The sequence below is a fragment of the Aythya marila genome, assembly GCF_965140915.1.
Source record: "Aythya marila genome assembly, chromosome: 3".
Taxonomy (NCBI): domain Eukaryota; kingdom Metazoa; phylum Chordata; class Aves; order Anseriformes; family Anatidae; genus Aythya; species Aythya marila.
In genome coordinates this window covers 107362980-107368705 of record NC_139044.1, presented here as the reverse complement: position 1 = coordinate 107368705, position 5726 = coordinate 107362980, and positions in this window count along the sequence as shown.

Below are 5726 nucleotides of genomic sequence, written 5' to 3'. Positions count from 1 at the left end.
ACTTTGTTTGTTTTTGTGTTTTGTTAATTGTTAGTGTTTTATTATTATTATTATTATTATTATTATTATTATTGTTATTATTTTCACTCCTTTACTGCAGTATATTACATTAGAATTTACTGAATTTCTTTTGGATGTTATCTCGAGTTTATCAAAAATGATTTTGAATTGTAATCCTGTTTTCCAGAATATTTTTATTTCATTCTATCTTATTGCATATTTTAAAATGATATTTTCTGCTTCTTTGTCACCGATTAAAAGTATTAGAGAAAACCAGATCTTTACAACAAATACCAAATACAGTATAAAGATACTATAAAAGTGAAAGTCTAAAATAGCCTTTCTTCTAGTAAATTCCTCAGTGTTTGAGAAACAACATTTATTGCTAGTCGACTTCAGGAACTGGTACAGGTAAATGGTTAATTAAACCTCTTAATGCCCAGTTCTGTTACCCAGATGCCTCCATAGCTCAATAAACCTTTTTGGGCTTAGGGGATCTCTCAGAATGCTGTCTTGATGATACCTGTGCTTTCCTCCTTTACCCTCACCCATATTCCATATTTTGGAATTTTTTCTCTTACTCTTTTCTGAATTAAAAAAAAAAAAAAAAAAAAAAGATTTTTATATATATATATATATATATATATATATATGTATATATAAAAAAAAAAACCATCCGGCCTATTTACAGTGTTTTTTAGTTTTTTCTTTCTAGTAGAATTGTTGCTATTTCTGTCAACAGTATCAATGTAATGCAAATGAGTCAGTAAATTTTCTTATTTTCTGGAAGGAGATATTAAGTATGATCAGTATTATACAAATGGAAGTATTTTAAACTAATAGCAACTAATCCCTCAAAGGTCTACATTTCTTCTTTAATTCCCCAAATCTTGAGCAATTGTTATATACAGTATGTCAGCTATCTTAATTCTGACAGTATCAATATACTTCTTTGATTGAATTTAATAATGTGCGTAGTGTTGTAAGATATCATTTCATTTCTGACTCCTATTGCAGAAAGGAATATGTATAAAGACTGATTCAGGTTCATAGCTTGTAGATCAGCCCCCTTCAAACTAGAAATATATATTCGGCATGCAAAATGCTCTATGCCCTACGTATTGGCACATTCAGAGCAGATCACTAACAAATATGCAGCAAGAAATCCAGTCACCGTAGGATTTATGTCTGGCTTGACTGAGGTTTTATGTGCTGTTTTGGTATTTAAGTATTAAAAAGAAGTAAAATAGATAAAGAACAAAGTTAGCATGCAAAGACTTATTCCTATTATCAACTTTCTCAAGAAATAACTTGAAAATAAAAATCACTTTGTGGAAAATCTTTGCTGTTGCTGTACAAAGAACTAGAATATGTTGGGTTTCAGCTTGTTGTTTCAGACACATACTTTGGATTTTCTATGAGCATAGTATGAAATGTTATGTATGGTATAGTCAGAAGGTTGAATAATTGGCATTAATTAAAAGGCATTAAGAGGAGCAACGTGTTCTGTTTTTTGTTTTTGTTTTTTTTTTTTTCTTTCTGATTTTTCATCTGAATTCTGTTTCTCATTCTGTATGTAAGACTGTATGGGATCAGCAGTAGAGTTTTTGCTTGTAATATCAACAAATGTTGAAAGCAGATGCCCTTTGAAATTGAAGTTTTAAAGCGCTAAGTCAAACTGTACCTGGAAAAAATGGTTTTGTTTTGAAGAAACAAACTAGCTAAACCTGTTCTGTTTCTGTGAAGGATACCTTTAACAGGTATCAGTTGGGTAGATATTAGAATCCTGTTTAGCTTACCTGATTGAGGCTCTATTTCTTGGGAGAGGGGAGGAATTGAACCCCTGTTGAGTGTGTAAGCATCTGTGGATGTGATGCCAGTAGTCAATGAATTTGATTCAAACTGTATACTTAGGTGGAAGCATCAAGTATACAGCTTGATGTTGTATAGTTCCTTTATTTCAAACGTAATTTTATTCTAATTATTTCATTGTCTTCCAATTCTTGTTTATTGTGACCTGCAAGTCAGAATCCCAAGAGTTTTCTTGCCTGGTCTTCATTCTTTCATGATGTCTCTTTTTAATATTATGCACTTGAAAATACATAGGTATTCTCTTCAAAGTGTGTTCAGGTGTGAGGGTTGGCATGTTGAAAAATCCCCCCTTAAATAAGTTTTAAGTTCATCTGAGGTAATCCTTTTTTTTTTTTTTTAACCTTTTGATTTTAGTGAAACCATGAGCCAAGCTCTTTGTTCCTTGGGGCTATAGGTTCTCATATTGTTGGCCAACTCTTTTAACATTTTATGATTATTTAAATGTATGTATTTGTCATTACAAACCATTTATTAACTCCTGCTGATACACCCCACCTTTCTTGTAGCTTTCAGTTGTGCCCACAATCTACCTGTCTGTTGACAGCAAAAGCTCTTGGCTTGAAGCATTGTTTTTCTAGGAACTGTAATAAAATAATTGTTCAAAGCAGAAATTATTCTTTTATCTTTGGTTACTTTCACCTTGAGCAACATTCTTCTCTTATTCCACTTTTCACTTTTTTACATCTGTTTTGGGGGGTTGAGTTTTGTTGTGTTATGTTTGTTTGTTAGTTTGTTTGTTTGTTTCTGTTTATGCTTCACCTGGGCAAGGAATGTGAGGTACTGGTTTTTCTTTGCTTGTTTGTAAGTACTCCAGTCTCTCTGTGTGCCATCACTCTGTGGATAATTCCAAGAACTGCATCAATTCCAGTTTGCTTGGAGTTAGTCTTACATAAATTCTTACAGAATAAATAATAATAATAATAATAATAAAGAGAGTAAGTGTTAATATGCTTATTGCAAAGAAGAAGAAAAAGCAAAAATATTAATAATAGAGTAGGAAAATGTAGCTGAAAATGATCTTTTACATCTTCCTTCTTCTCCCAAACAAAAAAAGAGTGATTCAGAAAACAAAGTTGGTTATTGTCATGAAGAAATTGTGATGATGTTTAATCAGCATTTTTTATTATTTTTATTTTGATTTTATCTCTCAATATTTTTCTGACCATTTTCCAATTCTTGCACTTCTGCTATGTTCCCTTGTAAGCACCTCAACAGATTTCACAGGTGAATATCACAGTAATTTGGAATTGTGCTTTTGATTTGAGACATCATCTTGGGTTCAGATGCTTCAGGTTTTGTTTTGTTTTGTTTTGAAATCGGAGTAAAGTATTCAGGCAGTAAGGTCAGTTCCACTACTTTAATAATAGGGTTACTACAGTACAGTTCCCTCAGACTGTGGACTTGGATGCCTGTCTTTATCAACGTAGATGCACCATTAGAAGTCGTCATTCCTAATTACTCATAGCTGCTTCTGAACTTGGGAGTCTCTGTTTCTCCTGAAACTCCCGGTGGAGCTGCTCATGAGAACACTCCCAGCCCCATTTAGTTAGGGTGATAAAAATGAATTTAAGCAGTAGGTATTTGCTGATCTAGCTCATTTTGACAGAAGCCTTTTAGACTGTGTTTATGTAAGCAGGCAGATTTAGGAAACAAAATTTGGCAAAGGAACGCTGATGATCAGCAAAGGGTTGAGCTGGTGAACATGTTTTTTTTCACTAATACAGTGTTTAAATGTTTGTCTCTCTATGTCTACCTTCAACGTAGTTTAGTGATAGTGATGTTTTTGAGCTTACGCTGATGTAAATTAGTCCTGTAAAGGAAGAATAAATACATTTTATAAAGTTATTACTTAGCAATATCTAGAATATTGTAGTTATCAATTAGAAATATTAAAAAACTCCACACATCAAAATTATATAATGACATAAAACAGCAAATACAAATATTTTTAAGAAAGTTTAAATAACATGTTGTTTAGCATTTGACATGCAAAATTCAGTTGATAATACCCAGTTAGTGCACTTTGGGGAGTGTTTTGCTTATCATTATTCAAAAATACATTGATTGCTTTAGTGTAGGAGAAGAATTTTCTTTACCCATCATAAATAGTAACCTGGAGAATGTCCAAACTAAATTAATGCAATTTTAGGAACAAAGTGATGATGCAATAGAAAATCAGTCTGTTATTTTTATTTCAAAGCTCAAGACTTTTTAAATACCAGTGAATAGCTGTATATGAAACACAAGATACTAAGTGTACCTTCTTGTTTGCTGCTTTTTTATGGTTTGTTTGTGCAATTAATGAAATGTTGAGTATCGAATACGGATTAAACTGTCAACAATACCTTAGTATTTTCTGTATGTTTATGTATATTCTTTGGATAAGCTTTGATGGTTTGGAAAAAGTGGGAAACATGAAAACGCAAACATCATCATGTCATTTTTAAAACATACTGTAAAAATTGAATTTTTAATGGATTTGGACACTAAGGAGAAGCTGCTGTCATTTAGGATCGCTGCAACAGCAATGTTTTTATGCATGCATTGAGTTGTATTTCAACATTGAACTGATTTTACAGTAAGTAAAGGAAAATGGTTTCCAGTTTAATGAAATTGAATTATCTTTGAAATCTCATTAAGAAATCATCTTGGAAGTGACTTGGTTCCTGAGGTTTGAAAAACTATTAGTTTCCAGGGAAAGACAGTTTGGAAGATTCAAGTCATGGGAAGCAGCAAGCTATAAAGAATAAAATAATTCAGCTTGGGATAGGACAATATGCTTATCAATACTTCTGTTATGGTAAAGGTTGGTCTTCTAATACGGAGTTAAAAACTTAATATTGAATGAAGACTTATAATTAAAATGAAAATTTACTTGGAAGTAGATCTTGCTTTTAGTATTGCTTTTAGGAAAACACTAAGAAATTATTTCAAAACATAAAAAATGACATATTTATCAAACGCCCAAACCGTGCCTTCTAGATGTTGAATAATATCACGTACTTTTTTGGTTTTGTGTGTATTGGAAATAGATGACATCAAACCAGTGCCTTTAAGACCTCTACAAAATGTGGTTTGACCCTGGTATAAAGTTTGCAAGAGAGTTCTTGTTTAGTACTTATAACATAAATAGCTGAATGTATTTTCTAAATGAGGATTGAAGTAGAGGGGAATAGAATGAAAAACAAGCTAAGAAATGTAGTAAACATTCAAGAAAAAATATTTAGAAATCTCCACAGCTTTGGTGTGCTGTAGTTCTGTAAGAAGGATAAGAAACCAAATATTGGGCACATGACTTCAAGCTATTCCATGCAAATAAGGGCTCATAGCTGCAGTTTTTGGCAAAGGGAACAGCTTTCTTGCTGTTCGAAGCATGCTATCAACTAAAACAGTCTTTGGATGCAGTGCTAACTTTGGCAGTAGAAGAAATGGTTGGATTCTCTCTGAAGATTGAAGGCAATGAGGTAAGATACGGCTTAAAATGAGTTGAATGTGAAGAATGAAAACTGAATTTAGATTGTGGTAGTATTTCTTAATAATATAAATTGTTTCTTTCCGAGTTCTGAAAAGGAAAATAACTATATGCGTATTATTTTGTCCCTCTTAAATGATGTTTATGCAATATTTCAGTGTGATGAGATGTTATATTATACATCATTAAACCTTGTCTTGAGTAAAGTTGTTTCCCCTGTTTGCATGTTTTTCCCCTTTTTAGGCTAATCAGAAACTTAGGTTCAGTTCATAAAGTGTAGAACTTGTGAAAGTAAAACTGTATTTCCTTTTTTCTGCATGTAAATGGACATGACTTTATGAATAATGGAGAATGTTTCTTCATGTTTCAATATTGCGTATGC